Source organism: Hyla sarda, chromosome 2, assembly GCF_029499605.1.
Source record: "Hyla sarda isolate aHylSar1 chromosome 2, aHylSar1.hap1, whole genome shotgun sequence".
NCBI classification, from domain to species: Eukaryota; Metazoa; Chordata; class Amphibia; order Anura; family Hylidae; genus Hyla; species Hyla sarda.
Window position 1 is genome coordinate 63,007,212 of NC_079190.1, and position 23,751 is coordinate 63,030,962.

The window sequence follows — 23,751 nt, forward strand, 5'->3', positions numbered from 1 at the left end:
AATCAGGAACACAACGATAACTGTGTGGAATATATAACACCAACAAGTAACAGTTTTGCATCCCTAGAGGAAGAAACATCGGAATGGGGACAAGACAGTCCTTGTCCTCAACAACAACCAGTTCTACCTAAAAGAAAAGGAAGGAGAGAATCCTTCTACCATAATGAAGATATACCTTCCCACAATCTAAGGGCTAAACCGAACACCTCAATCCCCAAAAAGGCCATGAATCACAACAGAAATAGAAAGGATACTAACCCAAACATATCAAGGACACCCAGGAGTGATTTTTTTTTTAAATGAGTAAAATAATCAACAAAAAGAGGGAGAAGGGGTGGGAAACTTGCCCCCCCCCCCCCCCCCCCCAAAAAAAAAAAAAAAAAGGAAAACACCATTAGAAACATCAAAAGAGAGAGGGGGCAAAAAATCAACAATCTCAGCTCCCACAATCTAACGAACAGTGAGAAACAATTACTAAAGAAAGCATTAAAGTTCACCCCCACAAACAATTTGAATACATTTGATACCTTTTATAGGCATCAAAAAATGTATGCGAAAACTAACCTTAAAAAAACAACTTTTTTAAAAATTCTCATAAAGAACCCGTTAAAAATATTGATAATGCTAATATATATACAAACATACTACCCTTACCAGAAAATCAAGATTTTTTCCACAAAATGAGTACTCCGAATCACTACACACATTTGAGGCAATGGTGATTAGAGATCTGCGAAAAATGTAAGTAAATCAAAAATACTCCACTAGGAATTTAAGCAGTGTGGGGCAGATAGCTCTCAAATCACTACAAACTAATAACAACATATGCCCGGCAGACAAAGGCGGGAGTATAGTGATTCTAAATCAAGAAGAATAATCGAAATAGAGAGGGAGGAGACTGCACTCACCATCCAATAAAGCATCTTTACTGTAATCAGTTAGGCATAAATACAATGTGCAGGACAGGCATAAGAGAGGCAGAGGTGATGACGGGACAGTACTGTTTCGCACGCTTTGCGCTCTTCCACAAGCCGACACCTCTGTCGGCTTGTGGAAGTGGTGTCGGTTTGTGGAAGCACGCTAAGCGTGCGAAACAGTACTGTCTTGTCATCACCTCTGCCTCTGATTCTCTTATGCCTGTCCTGCACAATGTATTTATGCCTAACTTATTACAGTAAAGATGTTCCATTGGATCGTGAGTGCAGTCTCCTTCTTCTCTATTTCGATTATTTGCATTGTATTGTTTTGGGATTATGCACCCCGGACTCCAGGCCTAGGCAAGGTTCCTAGCGATCAACCAACAGCTGAGAATTTAGCCCTCTCCAATAGTGCAAGTGCCGGTTCACTACTCTTTCCATTACTAAATCAAGAAGAATACCATAAGGAGTGCCTAGGTCTACTTGGGGACACACAGACATATGGGAAACTCAAAAGCAACCCAACAGAAAAATGTAAAAAGGAATTAAAAGCACTTTTGAGGAAAGGATTGAATTCAGCAATAATAAAAAAAACGAAGGGGAATACCCTTATGGTGAATACACCTAAAATATCTGGTTTTTATCAGATCCCTAAAGCCAAGGAACCCCCCACAGGGAGGCCCATAATATCGGGGGTTGACTGTCTTGCAGCAAATTTATCACGCTACGTGGACATTCAACTACGAAGCTGCATTACAAAACTGCCCGCATACCTAAAGGATACAACACACATCTTGGAGATCCTAGGAGACAAAGTGGAAAAAGGACTCTTTATACAGTGATAGAGCACCGAAAAGGAAGAGAAGCTGTGGAATATTTTTTAGGGCAGGACAAGGAAATCCCCAAGGAACAAGTGCAATATATTGATGAATGTATCACATTTATCCTGGAACATAATTATTTTAACTATAAAGGTAATTTTTTCATTCAAATTTGGGGTACCGCCATGGGGGCCAGGTTTGTGCCCAACTATTCTAACCTATATGTCTTCCACTGGGAGGAAAAAGCAATATTTCTCAATGGCAAGCTGGGTGCGAACCTGGTCTTATGGAAACGTTTTATTGATGATGTGGTTTTTATTTGGAAGGGCGACAAGGAAGCATTGGAACTATTTTTAATCAACATTAATAAAAATGACTTTTATTTGAACTTTACCGCTACTTTTAGCACTAAGGAAATCAACGTTTTAGACCTACTATTAGCATTATAGATCTTTTATAAACCAATGGACAGCAACAGTGATATACATCGGAGCAGCTGCCACCTACCACTTTGGCTACAAAATATACCACGTAGCCAATTTTTACATCTCAAACGCAACTGTACGCATGTGGAGGATTAGCAACAGGAAGCAGAAACTCTAAAACAAAACTTTCTGGAAAAGGGGTATGAGGAGATACATGTAGAAAAAAATAAAAGAAGTAGTGATGATAATGGACAGGGAAAAAGTACTTATACAAAAGAAGAAGAAACAACAGCAAAACACAGAAGGAAATACAGACAAACTACCTAGAAGATCACAAGCAGAGGAAAACCACACGGAACATACAGCAGTGGAGATGGATATCCTAATAATTACAACTCATAACAAACAAAGCCCCATAGTCAACCGAATAGTGGCAAAATATTGGGATATTCTAAAAAGTTATAAGGTACTGGGAGAATTTATACCAAAAGTCGCCAGATTTATTTTTTAAAAAGCACAGAATATAGGGAACTATGTGGCCCCCTACTATCAAAAAACTGCAGAAAACAATTAACAGTAAAAAGAGCACATTAAATGGTTCTTTAGGTATACAAAACCATAATACAGAAGGGCGTCACCTAGTGGCCAAGACTTTAGGGCTGTTTTTCTGGTATAAGCATTCTTGGTAAATGGAGTGATTTACAAATGACTCCATTTAGGAATCTTGCAGGCTATCACATAGAGCAGTGTTTCCCAAGCAGTGTGTCCCCAGCTGTTGCAAAACTACAACTCCCAGAATGCCCGGACAGCCGAAGGCTGTCCGGGCATGCTGGGAATTGTAGTTTTGCAACAGCTGGAGGCACACTGCTTGGGAAACACTGACATAGAGGGAAGTGATTTCAAATGGCAGGGATTTAAATGTAAACCGGATTGTTTCTATTCTCGGCTTGCTACTGAAATCTTGAAAATATTGAGAAAATTGGACACAAAAGGGGAGATTTCTCAAAACCTGTCCAGAGGAAAAGTTGCTGAGTTGCCCATAGCAACCAATCAGATTGTTTCTTTCATTTTTAACAAGGCCTCTGCAAAATGAAAGAAGCGATCTGATTGGTTGCTATGGGCAACTTTATCTTTGCACAGGTGTTGATAAATCTTCCCCAAAGTATGTTGAATGTTTTATGTTTTTACTCGGGTTGTGTCACTTTTCTGCACTGCGGAGGACCCTTTGTTGTAGATTAACTCATCCCTGTACTGACAGACAGCGTTATTCTCTAAACTGCTGCATTTCTGACCTGCTTTGATGGGTGACTGCACCAGAATCCTGAACTCACAGACTTTATGACAAGTGACTGATTTGGTACTTCACAGTCCTTTATAGAGTCAAATCTATGGAGTTTATGCATAGGGTTACCAGCATCTACTATTCCAATGTATATATATATATATATATATATATATATATATATATATATATATATATATATATATATAGCAACAGGAGAATACAGCAGTACACTGCTAGCACAAAGATACAGATAAAATATGAGTATATAGATAGAACATGAAAAGCTATACAGCTGTAATGCAATAAATGAAAATATGAAATTATGAAATGATTAGGTACTTAGCTTGCAAATTTGGCGGCCAAATAGCTTGGACCGTCCCACCACGGTAAGGTGACCTCATTCTGGGACGGACCCTACACTATGAATATGCCTCTGTGTGAACAGCTCAGCAGGCATTGCAAGATCTGAAACATCCAAGGCACCTTATATACACCTAATAGAGGTGGGTGAGGTGCAAGAGCCAACATGGAGGTAGCCACTCCCCCGTATGTGTAATACAACCAAAGAATAAGTTGGCAAGCACTATTGATTCCAAACTATAATATAGACCTGGCTTACAGGTGCAGGCTGCTGGGCTAAATATACAGCAACAGGAGAATACAGCAGCACACTGCTAGCACAAAGATATATATATATATATATATATATATATTTTATTTATTTTTTAAATATGGGGTACAAAAAGACAGCAAAAGATATCCGCACTCACCGCTAAGTAAGCGACCAACTGCTCCTATGTAGAGATGCCGTGAGGTCCGGGAGGTAGATGGTGCATAGCCTTCAGAGAGGCGATTATCGGTGATTTCGCGCACTAAGCACTTCGTCCAGCCTGACGAAGCGCTTAGTGCGCGAAATCACCGGTAATCGCCTCTCTGAATGCTATGCACCGTCTACCTCCCGGATCTCACGGCATCTCTACATAGGAGCAGTTGGTCGCTTACTTAGCGGTGAGTGCGGATATCTTTTGTTGTCTTTTTTTTACCCCATATATACCTCTATCCTTTGTTTATCCTTGCACCTCCGCTGCACCATTTTGGTTTTTATTGGCCTCCATGTCAGCTACATTACAGTCCTATGGTTAAAATATTTTTTTGCTGCATATATCTAATAGTAGCCACCTCTACATTCTTTTTCACTTCGATATATATTTTTATTACAACAAAGAGAAAAATTGTGTTTTATAAGACCATATAGTAAAGATGTTATCTAGTGTCTAATATCCAATCAGCCTTCCTGGAGCTTCATATCCTTACAATGTGTTGGCTATCAGCGTTATAATCACATGACAGTGTACCCGGGGCCATGCATTTAGAATCTTTTGCTTGTTTTAAGTTTATTTGTCCATGAGTTTACAAAGAAAAGTTGAGTTCAAATAAATAAATAAATAAAATAAATGAAAGATGATCTCATGACATCCGTATCAAAGATTAGTTCTGATATTGCGCATATTTGGTAATCATTGAACAATGTTTGGAACATATTGTTATAGGGTATTGACACACAGAGGAGATTTTACCTCAGTATGACCTGGCATGCAGTTCTGCAGCAGTAATAAGGCAAGGAGGGTTTTATGATGAGTTTCTCAGGCTGCGTTGAAAAAAAAGGATACTTACCCAGCCCAATTCATTGCTGTTGCTGTTTTCCCCAGCAGCCGGTCCCTACTGTGGTCCTGAGATGCATACTTACCCAGCCCATTCCATCGCTGTTGTGGTTTTTCCCAGCACCCGGTCCCTACTGTGGTCCTGAGACGGATAGTTACTAGTGTTGAGCGGCATAGGCCATATTCGAATTCGCGAATATTCGCGAATATATGGACGAATATTCGTCATATATTCGCGAATATTCTTGATTTATTTTCGCATATGCAAAAATTTACATATGCGAAAATTAGCATATAAATAAATTAACATAAGCGAAAATGCGCATATGCGAATATTAACATATACATATTTTCGCATATGCGAAAAATTGCGCGCCGGTCTCACACAGTAGTATTGGAGCCTTCTTTACACCACACAAGCTGGAAGCAGAAAGGGATGATCACTGTGATGTGTACTGTGAAAAAAAATATATATATAATTTAAAAAAAAACGAATATTCGTAATTACGAATATATAGTGTTATATTCGCGAATATTCGCGAATTCACGAATATGCGATATTCGCGAATAAAATTTGCATTGCGAATATTCGCGAGCAACACTAATAGTTACCCAGCCTAATCCATCACTGTTGCTGTTTTCCCCAGCACCCGGTTCCTACTGTGGTCCTGAGATGGATACTTACCCAGCCCAATCATCACTGTTGCTGTTTTCCCCAGCACCCAGTCCCTACTGTGGTCCTGAGACTTATAGTTACCCAGCCCAATCCATCACTGTTGCTCTTTTCACCAGCACCCGGTCCCTACTGTGGTCCTGAGACGGATACTTACCCAGCCCAATCCATCCCAGTTGCCGTTTTCCCCAGCACCCGGTCCTATCACTGGAACCAGAAAGAAGAGGACCACAGCAGGGAGACTGTGCATTGGAAAAACAGCAGCTGTGGGAGATAGGCCTGGGTAAGTATACTTCTTTATTTCTTTCCCTGTTCCCCAAGCCACTTTTTGGCATGTTGCTAACATGCCTGATCCTTCTTTCCCCAAACATCAAGGAGTTGGTTGACTATGATCTAATGAGTGTGTGACAATGTCTCTGTGACCATGACCGTTGTAGATGAGACTTCATGGTCCCTGAGACAGAAACAAAAAGTGATGCCATTTGTTTGATCCAGAAAGGAGGCCATCATAGGGAGCAGAAGAAGGTATCACAGAGGAGTATGAGGGCAATCTTAGTACATGTCATGTTGCTTTGAATGTTGAAAAACTACAACTCTCTACATGCTCGGACATGTACATGTCGGGAATTGTAGTTTTGCAATATCTTGAGGGCCACAGTTTGGAGACCAAGGCACTAAGTAATGAATGAGGGATCAAGGCACAGGGATGAAGACCATAATGATCTCAAGCGTTCAATTCCAGGTTTTTAGAGGCATTTGTCCTCAAGGCTGGGTGGGGGTCTTTTTCCAGGTATGATCATTGTTACACAGGTTTATATAAGTCCATTTTAATTGATTTATCATTTTGGAATCTTGGCCATACCATCCTCACCCCAAACATTCAAAATACTTTAAGAATGCTTTGGTGGTAGGACTGCTTGGACATTCTGCCCAAAGAATGAACATGTTCGTTCTTTGAATGGATGTACTTTTTTGCCAGCAGAATTCTGCTTTGACCTTTCTGCAGTCTGAACAGAGTAGCAGAATCCCAATGAAAACAATAGGACTCTGCTAAAAGTGAAATGCCACTTGAGGAATGTGCGCATTGTGAACAAGCCCTAAAATATTTTGTGCTTTTTGCTGAATATGGGGGAACAAATAGGGCAAATACATGATAATATAACCTCCGTAACAATGTCTGAGGTCGTGGCCAAAGGATCTGATGGGCGCTATATCTTTTTCTGGAGCTATCCTAGTCATGCTTTTCTTATCTAGTCATGAACAATTTGTCGGTACATATGTACATTGACAAATTGCTACTTTTCTGCATTATGACATCCATAACCCTTATGTTGTATAAGACTTTCGGAGATTCAGCCATGGGCCGTTCCTGTGTTGCGCTCATCACTCCATGACATATTAATTAGTACAGAGAGTCCATGACTTGGGTGTGTACAGAGGTGATGGTCTGGAATGTCAGACATTGACAAGGGACCATCCAAGTAATATTACCAGGCTAAGGAACGAGCCTAAACTTCTGACCTTATGCTTATGTACAGCTGTAGGCGAACATTTGTGACAGGTTGACTTAGCTCAAGGCATTCCATGTCCACTTTTCTACATTAAGGAGAAGCCTTGAGTTAAATTGCATTTGAAGCATCTGTCAATACACCACATATTTTCTGTTCTATAGTGTATGGAAATGGAAACTATTTTATATGAGACATAAGATATTATAGAGGGTTCTTCAAAATTATTTAGGTACAGTGTTATGAAAGGGTTATGTATGAAAGGATTTCTGGCTTAAAAGGGGTTTACTGGGGACTGGTGCTGCAAAAACAACAACAACAACAAAAAAAACATACTCCCCTGCCCTTTTCCCCCGCTGCCACAGTGCCTGGTATGAAACAGCTGTTACCTTCTGAGCACTTTCTGTCTAACCTGCTGCATGTCTTATCTTGGACACTGAAATAAAGACATACAAGATTATACAGGGACTCCCTGAAGTCTGGACACATAGGCAAATTGCATATTTTTCAATACATTTTTAACAACATTTTATCTTATAACGTGGTCAATGTAATTTTAACCATTTGTGATGCAATGTTCCATTGGCTTTGCAAGAGGCACATGAATCTGATTCAGTTCCTCCACATTTCCATCAATTTCAGCACATTCTGCATTCCTTCAGGTGATTCATATCTGAATAACATTTTCAGTAAGTATACCTTCTGCAAGAAAAAAGTAAAGGGGGCTCAGGTCTGGCAAGTGAAGAGACCATTCCACATGACCACATCTTCCAATCCATTTAGAGAAATTATCATTCAACCAATCTCCTACCATCATGGGGTAATGGCCAGAGGCTTCATTCTGTTAAAACAATTCAGCTTGGGGCATTAACTGGTCTATCAAAATGGTGAGGTGTGTCTCTCTAATTACATGATCGTCAAAGAGAAATGGTTCCAACACATGAGCCTTCTGCACACCACACCATAATGTTTTGTGTGGACACTCTGTAGACCTCACCCTGTGTCTAGAAGTCCCTTAAAGGGGTACTCTGCTGCCCCAGCGTTCAGAACATTTTGTTCTGAATGCTGGGTGTGGGCTGCGGGGGTCATGACATCATGGCCACGCCCCTCATTACACCATGGCACATCCCCTTAATGCAAGTCTATGGGAGGCGGCGTTTGTGCAAGCCCGTTTTTGGCAAAAATGTTGTACAGATTTTTGCATAATTTTGCCACTCTATGCTCCCAAAGGGAATGATAAAAAAAAAATGGTGTTTAAAGGACAAGTTTCATGTAAAAAAAGCGCAGTTTTAGATTGCGCGGGGGGGTCCGAGCGCTGGGCCCCCCCCCACCGCGATCTCCTGTTTGAAGCCCTCCTTTACAGTGGTGCATCACGACCTCCACCCAAAGCAGGGCTGCCAAGCGCCATCTATATAGTTCTATGAGAGAGCCGAAGATTGCCGAATGGCTCTCCCATTGAGCTACATGAAGGGGGCGTGGCAGCCCCTGCTTCGGGCTGGGGTCGTAATGCGCCGCTGTAGAGGAGAGCCAGGGCTCCAAACAGGAGATCGCTGGGGGGACCAGTGCTTGGACCCCCTGCAATCTAAAACTTATCCCCTATGCTTCAGATAGGAGATACTTTTTTTTATTACGTGATACTTGTCCTAAAACAGTATCTTCCAGTGCTTGCCTCAGACACGCCCCTTCCTGAGCAGTTGATGTCAGAATGAGTGAGCAGCAGAACAGAGGGATTTATGAGCCAAATATAGAAGCTAGGCACATAAACCTGGCATGTAAAGAATCTGCATGACCTAGTGAGGAACATATATAAGGATTATTTTTTTCGGTGATATGACAGGTAAGCTTTAAAGGGGTACTCTCGTGGAAAACTTTTTTTTTTAAATCAACTGGTGCCAGAAAGTTAAACAGATTTGTAAATTACCTGTTGTAGAAATATGGACGGCACTCACCAAGGTTGAAGCTTCGATAAGTTCTTTATTGTACAGAGTGGCGGTGTCAAGCAGGTGAAAGAACAGGAATGCTGAGGACCTCAACGTGCAGGTAACAGCTGTGTCATACTTCCTTACATTAATGGTCTGACGAAGTACGGAAGTACAACACAGCTGCTACCTGCACGCTGAGGTCCTTGGCGTTCCTGTTCTTTCACCTGCTTGACACCGCCACTCTGTACAATAATGAACTTATCGAAGCTTCAACCTTGGTGAGTGCCGTCCATATTTCTACAACACGTACATTTGGATTTATTTCTGTTCTCTCTGGACTGAGCGCCTAACGGGGTGGTTTGCTTCTATTTTGCATACCTTTTGCCGTGTTTACAGCAGTGCCGGACTCTCTATTTATGCCTGCTAGATTTGTAAATTACTTCTATTAAAAAAATCTTAATCCTTCCAGTACTTATTAGCTGCTGAATACAACAGAGGAAATTATTTTCTTTTTGGAACACAGAGCTCTCTGCTGACATCATGACCACAGTGCTCTCTGCTGACATCTCTGTCCATTATTAGAACTGTCCAGAGTAGGAGAAAATCCCCATAGCAAACATATGCTGCTCTAAAATGGACAGAGATGTCCTCTGTAGTATTCAGACCCTAAAAAGTACTGGAAAGATTAAGATTTTTTTAATAGAAGTAATTTACAAATCTGTTTAACTTTCTGGCACCAGTTGGTTTAAAAAAAGTTTTCCACGCGAGTACCCCTTTAAGTCATGGTGCACCAAAGGGTTAAACAACAAATGTCATTCAACAGATAATGCAGTTCCTATTGCTGCTTAGTTTTAGGTTATTTTTACATCATTTTGATCTCTTATAATATCATTACTGTCGAAATGTGGATCTTTTCTTTGATCAAACTTAGAGTTCTGAGAATGAAAGAAAGTTGGCACTTTTCTTTTTAAGCAAAGGAGATGAAACAAATAAATATTCAGTGCGAGGGAATGATATCTCGCCTGGCATCAATGGTATTTAAATCTCTCATTAGATCTTATGTCTGGAACAGAGCGGACTGGAAACTATCCCTTCCCTTCTAATGAGAGAGAAGAGTAACTTACTACTGGAAAAGTAAACGTACATGCAAGTTTTTACAAACCCATTTGAATAATTAATTATAGTGTACACCAGAAAACTGGCCTAAGAAAGTGGCAAATATAACACAAAATACAGTCATACATGTTTGCCCAAATGAGTAAAGCTTAAAATCAAATCTGGATATACAGTTGTAGGTCTGTTATTTTTGAAAAGAACACAAAATATAGAAAATATTTACAACAAAATAGAAAAATATTCAGCAATTTCTCCTTTCATTAAACTTTATCCAGTCTCATATTGCAATTACAACTGAGGGAAATATATATATATATATATATATATATATATATATATATGTGTGTGTGTGTGTCCCGAGTGATCGACCCATTTCATGCAAACCTCTCTGTCTCTGTAAGGAAACTGGCTGCAGCAGGAGCTCTACCCCACTGTTCTGTCTACAAAAGGAGACCAGGCCACTATCAATCCTTAACCCCTTCATGACGGAGCCCATTTTGGCCTTAAGGACCGGAGTGTTTTTTGCACATCTGACCACTGTCACTTTAAACATTAATAACTCTGGAATGCTTTTAGTTATCATTCTGATTCCGAGATTTTTTTTTCGTGACATATTCTACTTTAACATAGTGGTAAATTTTTGTCGATACTTGCATCCTTTCTTGGTGAAAAATCCGTAAATTTGATGAAAAATTTGAAAATTTTGCATTTTTCTAACTTTGAAGCTCTCTGCTTGTAAGGAAAATGGATATTACGAATACATTTTTTTTTGGTTCACATATACAATATGTCTACTTTACGTTTGCATCATAAAATTGATGAGTTTTTACTTTTGGAAGACACCAGAGGGCTTCAACGATCAGCAGCAATTTTCCAATTTTTCACAAAATTTTCAAACTCAGTATTTTTCAGGGACCAGTTCAGGTTTGAAGTGGATTTGAAGGGTCTTCATATTAGAAATACCCCATAAATGACCCCATTATAAAAACTACACCCCCCAAAGTATTCAAAATGACATTCAGTCAGCGTTTTAACCCTTTAGGTGTTTCACACGAATAGCAGCAAAGAGAAGGAGAAAATTCACAATCTTCATTTTTTACACTCACATGTTCTTGTACACCCAATTTTTGAATTTTTACAAGGGATAAAAGGACAAAATTTTTACTTTTATTTGTAGCCCAATTTCTCTCGAGTAAGCACATACCTCATATGTCTATGTAAAGTGTTCGGCGGGCGCAGTAGAGGGCTCAGAAGGGAAGGAGCGACAAGGGGATTTTGGAGAGTACGTTTTTCTGAAATGGTTTTTGGGGGGCATGTTACATTTAGGAAGCCCCTGGGGTGCCAGAACAGCAAAAAAAAACCACATGGCATACCATTTTGGAAACTAGACCCCTCGGGGAATGTAACATGGGATAAAGTGAACCTTAATACCCCACAGGTGTTTCACGACTTTTGCAAATGTAAAAAAAAAAAAAAATTTTTTTACCTAAAATGCTTGTTTTCCCCAAAATTTTTTCTTTTTAAAAAGGGTAATAGCAGAAAATACCCCTAAAAATTTGAAGCCCAATTTCTCCCGATTCAGAAAACACCCCATATGGGGGTGAAAAGTGCTCTGCTGGCGCACTACAGGTCTCGGAAGAGAAGGAGTCACATTTGGCTTTTTGAACGCAAATTTTTCTCTGGGGGCATGCCGCATTTAGGAAGCCCCTATGGTGCCAGGACAGCAAAAAAAAACCTACATGGCATACCATTTTGGAAACTAGACCCCTCGGGGAACGTAACAAGGGGTTAAGTGAACCTTTATACCCCACAGGTGTTTCACGACTTTTGCATATGTAAAAAAAATATATTTTTTTTACCTAAAATGCTTGTTTTCCCAAAAATTTTACATTTTTAAAAAGGGTAAAAGCAGAAAATACCCCCCAAAATTTGTAACACAATTTCTCCCGAGTACGGCGATACCCCATATGTGACCCTAAACTGTTGCCTTGAAATACGACAGGGCTCCAAAGTGAGAGCGCCATGCGCATTTGAGGCCTAAATTAGGGACTTGCATAGGGGTGGACATAGGGGTATTCTACGCCAGTGATTCCCAAACAGGGTGCCTCCAGCTGTTGCAAAACTCCCAGCATGCCTGGACAGTCAACGGCTGTCCGACAATACTGGGAGTTGTTTTGCAACAGCTGGAGGCTCCGTTCTGGAAACAGTGGCGCACCAGACGTTTTTCATTTTTATTGGGGAGGGGAGGGGGGCTGTGTAGGGGTATGTGTATACGTAGTGTTTTTTACTTTTTATTTTATTTTGTGTTAGTGTAGTGTAGTGTTTTTAGGGTACAGTCGCACGGGCGGGGGGTTCACAGTAGTTTCTCGCTGGCAATTTGAGCTGCAGCAGAAAGTTTGCGGCAGCTCAAATTTGCAGCCAGATACTTACTGTAATCCTCCGCCCATGTGAGTGTACCCTGTACGTTCACATTGGGGGGGACATCCAGCTGTTGCATAACTACAACTCTTAGCATGCCCGTTGGCTGTCGGTGACTGCTGAGAGTTGCAGTTTTGCAACAACTGTAGGCACACTGGTTATGTATCACTGAGTTTGTGACCTAACTCAGTGTTTCACAACCAGTGTGCCTCCAGCTGTTGCAAAACTACAAATCCCAGCATGTACGGTGCATGGTGTACGGTGACTGCTGAGAGTTGTAGTTTGCAACAGCTGGAGGCACACCGGTCGTGAAACACTGAGTTAGGTAAAAAAAAACTCTGAGTTTCACAACCAGTGTGCCTTCAGCTGTTGCAAAACTACAACTCTCAGCAGTCACCGACAGCCAATGGGCATGCTGGGAGTTGTAGTTATGCAACCAGCAGATGCACCACTACAACTCCCAGCATGCACTTTAGCTGTTTGTGCAAGCTGGGAGTTGTAGTTATACAACAGCTGAAGGTACACTTTTCCATAGAAAGAATGTGCCTCCAGCTGTTGCAAAACCATAAGTCCCAGCATGCCCATAAGGGAATGCTGGGAGTTGTGGTGGTCTGCCTCCTGCTGTTGCATAACTACAGCTCCCAGCATGCCCTTTTTGCATGCTGGGAGCTGTTGCTAAGCAACAGCAGGAGGCTGTCACTCACCTCCAACGATCCAGACGCTGCAGGTCAGTCCCGCCGCCGCAGCTGCTCCTGGGGCCCCGATCCCAACATTAACGCCGGGGATCGGGGTCCCCAGCACCCGGGGTGCACGTCCCGCACCCGCTCACGTCCTCCAGAAGAGGGGCGGAGCGGGTGCGGGAGTGACACCCGCAGCAGGCGCCCTGATTGGTCGGCCGGTAATCCGGCCGACGAATCAGGGCCATCGTGAGGTGGCACCAGTGCCACCTCACCCCTGCAGGCTCTGGCTGTTCGGGGCCGTCAGAGACGGCCCCGAACAGCCAGTAATTCCGGGTCATCGGGTCACTGGAGACCCGATTGACCAAGAATCGCCGCAGATCGCTGGACTGAATTGTCCAGCGATCTGCGGCGATCGCCGACATGGGGGGGCATAATGACCCCCCTGGGCGATATGCCGGAATGCCTGCTGAACGATTTCAGCAGGCATCCGGCTCCGGTCCCCAACCGGTTAGCGGTGGGGGCCGGAATTCCCACGGGCGTATGGATACGCCCTCGGTCCTTAAGGACTCGGGATGCAGGGCGTATCCATACGCCCTATGTCCTGAAGAGGTTAAAGGGGTACTCCCGTGGAAAACTTTTTTTTTTTCTTTTTAAATCAACTGGTGGCAGAAAGTTAAACAGATTTGTAAATGACTTCTATTAAAAAATCTTAATTCTTCCAGTACTTTTTAGGGGCTGTATACTACAGAGGAAATGCTTTACTTTTTCGATTTTTCTCATGCCATGACAACAGTGCTCTCTGCTGACCTCTGCTGTCCATTTTAGGAACAATACGTTTGCTATGGGGATTTTGTCCTGCTCTGGACAGTTCCTAAAATGGACAGCAGAGGACAACAGAGAGCACTGTGGTCATGACATCTGAAAAATCTAAAAAGTAAAGCATTTCCTCTGTAGAATATAGCCCCTAAAAAGTACTGGAAGGATTAAGATTTTTTTAATAGAAGTTATTTACAAATCTGTTTAACTTTCTGGCACCAGTTGATTTAAAAACAAAACAAAAAAAAAACTGTTATCCATGGGAGTACCCCTTTAATGAAGTTCTACACAATTAGCCGCCTGTTTGATCATAGGCCTCTATTTATCTGTTTTGGAAGCCAAACTGTGTGGACACAGGGGAATTTTTAAAGACCAACATTTCTTATGCACTGGATTAAAAAATGCTGCAGATACATACATACATATAGCATTCCTTACCTGTCTGTTCCGGTTATAAAACCACCCAAAATCTAGTTTTTGTGCATCTGTGTCCTCTCCCCTACATGTAAGAAACACTACTTTCTGGTTGAGCAGTTGCTCACTACGACAATTCCAAGAAAAAGCATTGCTTCCCCTCATTTGGTCATTGCAGCCCTCTGACCCTGCCTACTTCCCTCTCACAGCAATCCTGCCAGTTACCCACCAGAGCTGCTGAAAAACATTGCTCTTCAGAGTAGAACAGTGAGAATAACCTGCTGTATTCATCCTTTTTCTGCTCCTCTGCCTGTGGTATTGCTGAACACAAGACAGCATCATATAAACACACCTAATTCATCCCTAACATCCTATTAAAAATGTGTATATATATATTTGTAAATAACAGGGAGATGGTCAGAGGAGATGACATCACTCAGGGGGTGGGACTTGAGCTCAGGGATAAGATCCAGCCACACCTCATGAGATGACAAAGGATGATGCATCCTGTAGGGTGAGAGGGAGGAGCCAGGGAGCTGGAGACAACACCACACTTCAGAACTACACAACTTCCTGTCAGAGGTGACTCAGACAAAAGCATGCCAAAGCCAGTACAATTTGGGAAACCACTATATTATTAAGTTATACATCTTGAGGTTTGTTTAAATAAAATTTTATGACATTAGAAAACTCCTTTAGGGTAGGGTTACACACAGCGTCGGCAGTCATGAGTGAACACACGGAGCTACCCGGCCACAGCTGTGAGCTTGCTCTACAGTCACTTTGACTGCCGATGGCGCATCCTCAGCGTGAAATATGCTGTGCTCTGTGTAACCCCTGAGAGGCAAAATCCTCATAATAAATTTGGATCATATTTCATTAGTTGTGCACTAAACATTGAAGTCCATTAGCTAGAGTAAATTACTGAGGTAAATTAAAATGTACCCGGAGGTCATGCCCTCAATCCAAGCCCCTCCCACTCCTCCCAAAAACGTAGAAGTTGCAACATTTTGGTGCATACCTGTTTTTGTTGCATTGTCTTTGTTTATCTCTGGTGTTTAGGAACAATTTCTGGGATTAATAAAATAAATTTTGTCATACATTCTTGTCTAATTCAAAGCCCGGCTGAGCATGAAGCGACATCATGTCAGAACAATATGAGTGGCTGCCTTCTCCTTATCTTCCTGGCTTTGAATGTTAGTAATGAAAGGGAAGTCAAAAGCCTCTTCAACCTCACCTCTTCTGAGAACATCCTTGGTCCTGTCTTTGTAGAAAGTTGGATGTTTCTGTCACAGCACAGCCAACGAACAGAGATATGTAATGTATTATTAACCCCGCTAAACCTCTAGATGGCTAATGCTGTCACTCTTGTAGCACTCTTTTGCATGGCCATGATTTATTAATATCCATTTTCCCATTGCACTGTATGAGCAGCACCTGGAGTAGGAGATATGGGGACAAAATTTTAGTGTTTGATGACAAGGTGAGAATCAAGTGTCCCAATCCCAAACTCGGAATAGAAGTCACTGGGGGACATTTACTAATCTAGTCTATTCTGGGTATGCTTATAGACCAGCGTATGTGGTAGTCTCCTGTCTATTGTGCTCCTAATTTATCAAAGGTCTCACAGCCCTTGATAAATTCTGTGCTCAGACTTCAGGGTCTACAGCTTAAACTGCATTTAGACCTGCTCCAACATGGTCTGACATTTCAGTGTATTTTGGGCAGATGCGACTTGTCGCACAAAAGTCGCACTTGATAAATTCAGCAGCAATGCATTTTCCAATGCATTTCCGTCTAAAATAGACTTGCATGCTTCATGTTCTAAAAATCCTCTACAGCAAAAGTCGCAGAAAAGTCGCACATATTTAGACTGCGACTTTCTGTGAGACAAATTTAGAAAGGAAAAACCAGTCTAAATCCTTTGATAAATCTCCCCCACTGTATATACATAACAGCCACTGGTGAATGACCTCACATAAGAAACATTCATAACTCTTTGTAGTATCATACAAATTCTAGAATATAAGTTATTGAGAGATATATTAATTGTTGAGGATCAGATGATAAAATGTACATAAGCCTCTCTAAATGCCAGGTCCATTGAGTCCAATGAATTAAACAGAGTCTACTAGTGACTACATTCCCAACCGGACATAGTCACTAGTAGACTACTGTACATTAAGTTCCTTGTACTCATGGAGTTGCGGTGGGTACACCGCAGTATATGACACCATACTATTCTGCTGTCATATACTCCGAATGTAGACCACTTTTCAGATGTCAACATAGACTTAGGAAATAAGGTCACCTACAAAAGGACTATTTAACGTTTTGAGATCAGCAGTGTGGGACATCATTTTCTTACTTTATGAAGTATAAAAATTGCATCTCAAAATGATAAGGCAAAAATATGGTACACATATTTCCTTCTGGTAATTAAGAAATAGTAATTTTTTAAAAGCCTAAGGGTCTATTTACACGGCAGAATTTCCAATTGTGGAATTCCACCTCAAATTAAAGCCCAAAGACTTCTATGGGATTTCGCACTCCCATTCACACTTCTAAATTTTCGCTTGCGGAATTCCATGCCACTGAGGGTGGAGTCTGAGAAACCCACTGACCGTTGACTGGGGGTGTGAGAAGTCACTTGGGATGAAGTGGATGACCGAGTTAACCAATCGATGATGGCAGATGGGTTGCAGGTCAAGACATGACCGCTAGCTGTGAGATCAGGCCTCTCTTTGTGACTCCGGCTGGCACGCGCCCCTAATCTTCTGCGACCTCTGCCTGCGCCTGATGAATTTAGGTCTCTGCCACTCTTCTGTGCTCCTGACATACTTGTAGAACTGCTGAGTGCGTATATATTTCACTTATTTGCGGATAATACCCACCAAAAAGGTTGCACCAGCAGTAAGTGTACTCTCTCACAGTCTGCGCTGTCCCTGCCCCTGTCCTGGAGGTGAATAGATTCACTGCTGTGAAGAATAAGATCTGTATTGTCAGTAACAGAGACCCAGAAATGCCTGTGTTCAGCAATGGCTGCCGAATATATAGGGCTGTGACATCACAGGGCTGGCTGGCTGCTGATAGGCTGCATGTGATTCAGGGTTATCCCACCTACCTGCCTTCCCAGAATTCCTTTCCCCATGTCCTCACACGTGTAGCTGCCATTTTAGTCCCCTGGACCGCACATAATGGAGTTTAATGAAGCGATTAGTTTTATCGATATTCGGATTCTTTACAAATCAAATTTTCCAGGAAATTCATAACGAATTTTGATTCGTCCGATTTGATTAGCTCATCTCTAGTTATATAGCTAAAAAAGCGAATGCTATAAGTATTTTCTTGAAGTTAAATGCCACAAAAAAATATAATGTGGATTTCAAATTGGCATTTTTTTCAGTTTTTTTTCCCTAACTCTCCTAAACAATTCCTTGAGTAACATGAATTAATCACATGACATAAATGCTCAATGTCAGATACAATAACTTTTGATATGTTATAAAGCATACAAAAACAATATGTTTTGCAATTGCTTTCATCAGAATTTATTCAGCATTTCATACTGAAAAAGCCAGTCAAAAAAGTGGCCACTAGGGGTCCCCCTTCCTCCTGGGACACATACCAGTCCTGCAGTGTCCAGTGGTCATCAACATTTCATGGACACCATGAGTGATTGACAGGGCTGCAGCAGGTCCAGAGCTGCTGTGCTTGCTCCTGGCCCTCTGTGAGTGAGAGCAGAGGGAGGGAGGGGGAGGAGTCATCAATGAGGAGAAGAGAGGGACACGCCCCATGCCTCTGCATGGATAAAAAAAAACCTCACTGAGCAATGATGGCAAGTAAATAAAGGTAATTCTGAGAGAAATATAGGTCGTAGACACATACAAATAAGATGTACATGATCAGGATGAGGTACTGAGCAACATATAACAGTTTATTTATTTATTTTTTTGTGGGGGGGGAGGAGTTGCAGATCTGACAGGTACACTTTAAAAAGGGGGGGAAATGCAGGGGATGAAACAGCAAAGAAAAATGCCTTTACTGTAACCCTTTACTGAAAAATGCCAAAAAATCTGCATCTTGGGGGTGAAGTGAGGGGGCAGTTTTTTGTGACCTTTTTTGTGCTCTTACTACAGTGTGATTGGAGCCATATAGGAAGAAAGGAACATATGCAGAGGTGAATACCCAACAATACGCAAACAAGACACATTTCTGGCTTTACTACAACTAATACACATCTATTACATCACATTACACATCCCATACACAGCTGCAGCAGCCTAGGGGGGGGGGGGATCATGACTTTTTGTAATATTAGGAATACCTGAAATTCAGTAAATAGCTGTGTATAGTATGTAGAGAATCTATGAGTGGATTCACATGCAGCAGAAATGTCTATTATCCATTCTAGTCACCTGGATGGGGCTGTTTAGAGACAAGAACGTGGGTATCTGCAGGTTCCTTTCAGATGAATAGAAGGGTCACAGAAATTCCTGCAACCGAATCTGCTGCACGATCCACCCTTGTATTCACCGCGGACTCCTTGAAGAGATATAAGGTTGTTCAGACACGTTTAATACAGTCTAAGATCCAGGTGAAAAATACAAAGGGAAAGATCTTGTGAGGTAACAGCCGAAACAGGTGTCAGAGAGGGAAAGGGATTCGGGATAATGGCCAAAGAAAGGAATAACATTGTTCTTCTCAGTTCTCTGTATACCTTTCCACAAAAAATACTCTGTTCCATTAGCTGAATGTATTTGTAATATTATACCCCAATTTTTCCAGGTATCAGTTTCAATGTCTTATTATACTATGGTTCCCATAATAGAAGATCTGGTCATTAGCCTGATATCTTGTTTCATATTGTAACTGCCTCTGTATTAGAATATCTGTCAGGTGCAGCTGCTTCTATTGCCCTTATATGCCCCCATCTTCAGGGGATTATCCAGGTTTAGCAAAAACTGCTCCACACCTGTCCTCAGGTTGTTTGTAATATTTCACCTTGGCTCCATTCACTTTAATGGAACTGAGCTGCAGAACCACATATAACCTGAGTACAAGTGTGGGTTTTCTAATCCTGGATGACCCTTTTTAAGAAGTGTCTTAGTCTGATTTCACATTTGCGTATGCATTTCATGCCCATATTTCAGCCCGCTCAATGGTCTGAAGACCCAAACTGCTGGCTGTCAGCATAGGCCTTTAGACCCATGGTCAGAACAGGAATTTTGGTCGTAATACTGTATGGATGCAGAAATGCAACTGTATGGCACTTGTGTGAATACAACCTAAGGGTAAATTCACATGGGCAGATTACCTGCGGAATTTGCTACCATTGACTTCAAGGAAAATCTCTTGACCCATTGAAGTCAATGGTAGCATATTCGCCAAGTAATCCGCCCATGTGAACGTAACACGTGCATATTTTCTGCTGCAGATTTGCTTTAGCAGATTTTGCAACCCATTGAAGTCAATGGGCAGCAAAATCTGCAGCAGCAAACCTGCTGCAGATCTGCAGCAAAAATCCGCCCGTGTGAACATACCCTTAGGCTATGTTCAGTTGAATCTTTTGGAAGCCAATTAGCAGGAGACTGCATAAGGGTTTCCTCCTAGCATTCTCCCAGCCCTCCAGGGGCTTGGTCGGGCAGCAGTGGGGCTGCCTGGCCACTGGGTCACTCCTCCTATGGGCATGGTGTTGCGGCGGTGGTGGCTGCTGCCCGGTGCTACACCAATGTTAGGTTAGGGACCCACTCTAAATAGGTGGCCTTGATGTGGCGAGTGGGTTTGTACCTTTTGATCAAAATGTATACTAACAACCTGTTAGTATTTGAATTTATGCTGAGAAGCAATTAGATCAAAATACTAATGGTGGATGTGCGGCTGCTTCTTTTTCTCTATTTTTGTTTTTTAATCTTTTGGAAGCCATACCTTCAGATAACTGCTGCGAAATTTCACCTGTGCATTTCAAGTTGATGGGGACAATATATGCAGAATTCAGTAGTTATCGAATAATGAATTTTTTTTTGACACTTGACACTTGAAAATATTCCCATTGTATAAACTATGACCTGGATTCCTAATGAAAACAATGCTTGGAGAAGGATAAAAAAACACAGGGGGCGCTCCCTGATAAGAGGCATCTGCTGATGTGTGCACTTCCCCACACCACAGTGAGATACCCACCTTGTGTGGCCGTGAACTTAATGGTACGGCGGTAAGCACGGGCTGGGTCAATGGTTTTTAGTTGGCTGCTGCACTCCTACCGGTATCGGGCCCCAATAATGGGGGCCGATGGTAATGGTAGACAGATGAGATGTAAAAAACGGTTTTGCAGAGGCACTGCACAACAAGAACATGAAGAGAGGACTCGAGCAGCACAGGACAATAAAATGTTTGTTACGCCGAGCGCTCCGGGTTCCCGCTCCTCCCCGGAGCGCTCGCTGCACTCTCGCTCCCGCAGCGCCCCGGTCAGATCCACTGACCGGGTGCGCTGCGATACCGCCTCCAGCCGGGATGCGATTCGCGATGCGGGTGGCGCCCGCTCGCGATGCGCACCCCGGCTCCCGTACCTGACTCGCTCTCCGTCGGTCCTGTCCCGGCGCGCGCGGCCCCGCTCCCTAGGGCGCGCGCGCGCCGGGTCTCTGCGATTTAAAGGGCCACTGCGCCGCTGATTGGCGCAGTGGTTCTAATCAGTGTGTTCACCTGTGCACTCCCTATGTATACCTCACTTCCCCTGCACTCCCTCGCCGGATCTTGTTGCCATTGTGCCAGTGAAAGCGTTCCCTTGTTTGTTCCTAGCCTGTGTTCCAGACCTCCTGCCGTTGCCCCTGACTACGATCCTTGCTGCCTGCCCCGACCTTCTGCTACGTCCGACCTTGCTTCTGTCTACTCCCTTGTACCGCGCCTATCTTCAGCAGTCAAAGAGGTTGAGCCGTTGCTAGTGGATACGACCTGGTCACTACCGCCGCAGCAAGACCATCCCGCTTTGCGGCGGGCTCTGGTGAAAACCAGTAGTGACTTAGAACCGGTCCACTAGCACGGTCCACGCCAATCCCTCTCTGGCACAGAGGATCCACCTCCTGCCAGCCGGCATCGTGACAGTAGATCCGGCCATGGATCCCGCTCAAGTTCCTCTGCCAGTTGTCGCCGACCTCACCACGGTGGTCGCCCAGCAGTCACAACAGATAGCGCAACAAGGCCACCAGCTGTCTCAACTGACCGTGATGCTACAGCAGCTACTACCACAGCTTCAGCAATCATCTCCTCCGCCAGCTCCTGCACCTCCTCCGCAGCGAGTGGCCGCCTCAGGCCTACGACTATCCTTGCCGGATAAATTTGATGGGGACTCTAAGTTTTGCCGTGGCTTTCTTTCACAATGTTCCCTGCACTTGGAGATGATGTCGGACCAGTTTTCTACTGAAAGGTCTAAGGTGGCTTTCGTAGTCAGCCTTCTGTCTGGAAAAGCTCTGTCATGGGCCACACCGCTCTGGGACCGCAATGACCCCGTCACTGCCTCTGTACACTCCTTCTTCTCGGAAATTCGAAGTGTCTTTGAGGAACCTGCCCGAGCCTCTTCTGCTGAGACTGCCCTGCTGAACCTGGTCCAGGGTAATTCTTCCGTTGGCGAGTACGCCGTGCAATTCCGTACTCTTGCTTCAGAACTTTCCTGGAATAATGAGGCCCTCTGCGCGACCTTTAAAAAAGGCCTATCCAGCAACATTAAAGATGTTCTGGCCGCACGAGAAATTCCTGCTAACCTACATGAACTCATTCATCTAGCCACTCGCATTGACATGCGTTTTTCCGAAAGGCGTCAGGAGCTCCGCCAGGATATGGACTTTGTTCGCACGAGGCGTTTTTTCTCCCCGGCTCCTCTCTCCTCTGGTCCTCTGCAATCCGTTCCTGTGCCTTCCGCCGTGGAGGCTATGCAAGTTGACCGGTCTCGCCTGACACCTCAAGAGAGGACACGACGCCGCATGGAGAATCTCTGCCTGTACTGTGCCGGTAACGAACACTTCCTGAAGGATTGTCCTATCCGTCCTCCCCGCCTGGAAAGACGTACGCTGACTCCGCACAAAGGTGAAACAGTCCTTGATGTCAACTCTGCTTCTCCACGTCTTACTGTGCCTGTGCGGATATCTGCCTCTACCTTCTCCTTCTCCTCTAAGGCCTTCTTGGACTCCGGATCTGCAGGAAACTTTATTTTGGCCTCTCTCATCAACAGGTTCAACATCCCAGTGACCAGTCTCGCCAGACCTCTCTACATCAATTGCGTTAACAATGAAAGATTGGACTGTGCCGTGCGTTACCGCACGGAACCCCTCCTAATGTGCATCGGACCTCACCACGAAAAAATTGAGTTTTTGGTCCTCTCCAATTGCACTTCCGAAATTCTCCTTGGACTACCCTGGCTTCAACACCATTCCCCAACCCTGGATTGGTCCACAGGGGAGATCAAGAGTTGGGGTCCCTCTTGTTTCAAGGACTGCCTTAAACCGGTTACCAGTACTCCTTGCCGTGACCCTGTGGTTCCCCCTGTAACCGGTCTCCCTAAGGCCTATATGGACTTTGCGGATGTTTTTTGCAAAAAACAAGCTGAGACTCTACCTCCTCACAGGCCTTATGACTGTCCTATTGACCTCCTCCCGGGCACTACTCCACCCCGGGGCAGAATTTATCCTCTCTCTGCCCCAGAGACTCTTGCTATGTCTGAGTACATCCAGGAAAATTTAAAAAAGGGCTTTATCCGCAAATCCTCCTCTCCTGCCGGAGCCGGATTTTTCTTTGTGTCCAAAAAAGATGGCTCCCTACGTCCTTGCATTGACTACCGCGGTCTTAATAAAATCACGGTAAAGAACCGCTACCCTCTACCTCTCATCTCTGAACTCTTTGATCGCCTCCAAGGTGCCCACATCTTTACCAAACTGGACTTAAGAGGTGCTTATAATCTCATCCGCATCAGAGAGGGGGATGAATGGAAAACGGCATTTAACACTAGAGATGGACACTTTGAGTATCTGGTCATGCCCTTTGGCCTGTGCAACGCCCCTGCCGTCTTCCAAGACTTTGTTAATGAAATTTTTCGTGATCTCTTA